Below are 2,600 nucleotides of genomic sequence, written 5' to 3'. Positions count from 1 at the left end.
ACTTCTGCTGTCTCAGCCACTGCTTGTCACCAAGGGAGTACCCCAAGGCTCGATCCTCGGCCCCACACTCTTCTCAATTTACATCAACAACATAGCTCAAGCAGTAGGAAGCTCTCTCATCCATTTATATGCAGATGAGTCTTATACTCAGCTGGCCTCACCCCAGCTATGTTAAAAGCTCTACAACAAAGCTTTCTTAATGTCTAACAAGCTTTCTCTTACCTTAACCTTATTCTGAAGATCTCCAAAACAAAGGTCATGTGGTATGGTAAGAATGCCCCTCCCCCCGGTGTGATTGCTACCTCTGAGGGTTTAGAGTTCGAGGTAGTCACCTCATACACGTACTTGGGAGTATAGCTAGACGGTACACTGTCCTTCTCTGAGCACATATCAAACCTGTAAGCTAAGGTTAAATCTAGACTTGGTTTCTTCTATCGTAATCGCTCCTCTTTCACCCCAGCTGCCAAACTAACCCTGATGGACTGTCATTTCTCTTTGCTTATTTGAGCTGTTCTTGCCATAATATGGACTTGGTCTTTGACCAAATAGGTCTATCTTCTGTATACCACCCTTACCAATCACAACACAACTGATTGGCTCAAACACATTGAAGGAAAGAAATTCCACAAATGTACTTTTAAAAAGGCACACCTGTTAATTGAAATGCATTCCAGGTGACAACCTCATGAAGCTGGTTGAGAGAATGTGTCCCAACATTTGACTAGTACTGCATGTCAAAAAGACATCTGGATTCAGAATTTGTCAGGATATGGTACATATCACAAAACTCAAAATATGCATTGGAAATTGTTTTAATTTCGCAAGTTTGTATCATGATTTAACAACAGTTGCAAACTTGTAACTTGACATTTGAATACATTCAATAAGATTTGCAAACATAATATATTAAGTCCATTTACAACTATAAATATTCTGTTATGAATCAAAAATACACATGCAGATTTTGTGCGTGCGCAGATTCAAGTTCTGACACACTGTAGAAAGTTTTGTAAATTTGTAGGAAGAGATTTGCAAGGAAAATCATTTGCGCTCTGGGGACAGGACCTTTTACTCCTGACCAATCACTTCCCTCTGCCAAAACCACAGCTGCCTAACCATTGACTGGATTGTTCCATCAATCAATTATCAGGAAGTAACTACCCACATAAGCAAGTGAGGAGGTAAAGAAAACCAAAACCATCTATGTAATTGTCTCTTATCTGTCTACATACATTTTCTGGTGAAAAGGCATGACAGTATGCTTATGTGCAATATAAAAATGGTACACTACACAAGACTGAAGAATAATACAAATAGGCTGCGTGTTGACTGGTAGCCCAATTCTGATCATTTTTTTCCCACTAATTGGTATTTTAACCTATCAGATCAGCTTTGAAAAAGATCTGATGTAAAACAAATCTGATGCAATTGGTCAAAAGACCAATTAGAGGAAAAATGATCAGAATTGGGCTGCCAGTCGACACAGCCAGGGACAAGTGAATATAAAGTCAGTTCTTGTGTTTGAAGCAGTTCGTATGAATTTGAGTTGTTACACACAGTACATGTTAAATGGCTATGAGACAGATGGAGACTCTTGCTGTTATCAAAAGGTATCACTGAAGGCCCCCGTATTCAGTCAGGCAGCTCGAAGCAGATGTGTTCCACCATCCAACCCCTTGTCACAGCATGCAGTGGCCTGATAGGGAGATGACAATTCATTATGTACCTTTCATCACCAAAGCAGTGTTAGCATTTACTGCACATGTTGCTGAACAATCCAACCATTTTGTTACCATCATTGATCTAAATGGGAAATTCACATATATCAAATTCATAAGCATTGACTAATAATTCTAGGGTCCTGTGGTGGTCTAGCAACATGCTGCTTTCTAGTGACCTTAATCCCTCTGCACCTGAAATGCAACAAGAAAAACATGAATAACATTACGCCTAGTCAGTCAGTAACTTGGGTAATTAAACACTCATTTAAAGTGTGCACATCAGCCAAATGATACCCAACCAATACAGCCTAGTAGTCCATTTGCAGTGAAATTGGGAGGAATTTCTCTTGACAACTTTTTCAGTCACCCATTAATTAATAAACAAGCAGTGGAATGAGTCAGTTTGACAAAAAGTGTTCAAAAGTCTTAAAAATATAGCTATAGTTAGTTTTCATTTTCTAGAAACCTAGCTAACAATAGCTGCACTGCAGTGATGATGGTGGAAGTTAGCTAGCTACCTTTCCCCCAGCTGTTTTAATTTAGCTAGTTAATGTTAATGTCATTTGTATAAACTATCAGATTGTTAACTAGCAAATATTTGTTTTCCCCTCGTATCTAAAACTGCCTGATAAAACTTGCAAGTTGATGGTAAAGCTAGGATGAATGTCCGAGGCCATACACCTAATGCAATTGCTGGTCTGGAGTTCGTCTGAAATGTACCATTATATTTCAAATGATAATCAAACTATTGTCATGCCTTTTCACCAAAAAAAAAAAAAAAATCGATGTAGACAGATAAGAGACGATTACCATCAAGTAGATCATTTTGTTTTTCTTTACCTCATCCTCTCTTGCTCATGTGGTAGTAGCTACTTCCTG

At 38.6% G+C, this 2,600-nt stretch overlaps 1 long non-coding RNA gene across 1 annotated transcript; it reads right to left on the bottom strand.

Annotated features, from left to right (window-relative positions):
* Nucleotides 1-796: 796 nt before the first annotated feature.
* LOC106565210 (uncharacterized) lies at nucleotides 797-2,600 on the bottom strand. The gene is made up of 2 exons (XR_001319628.2): nucleotides 2,532-2,600; nucleotides 797-1,696 (listed from the first exon to the last, which is right to left on the bottom strand). It is a non-coding gene; the product is annotated as an uncharacterized LOC106565210 (long non-coding RNA).

The sequence above is a fragment of the Salmo salar genome, chromosome 12 (assembly GCF_965601325.2).
Source record: "Salmo salar chromosome 12, fSalSal1, whole genome shotgun sequence".
Taxonomy (NCBI): Eukaryota; Metazoa; Chordata; class Actinopteri; order Salmoniformes; family Salmonidae; genus Salmo; species Salmo salar.
The sequence above is the reverse complement of the archived record's forward strand: the minus strand, read 5'-3'. Positions and strand labels throughout refer to the sequence as shown.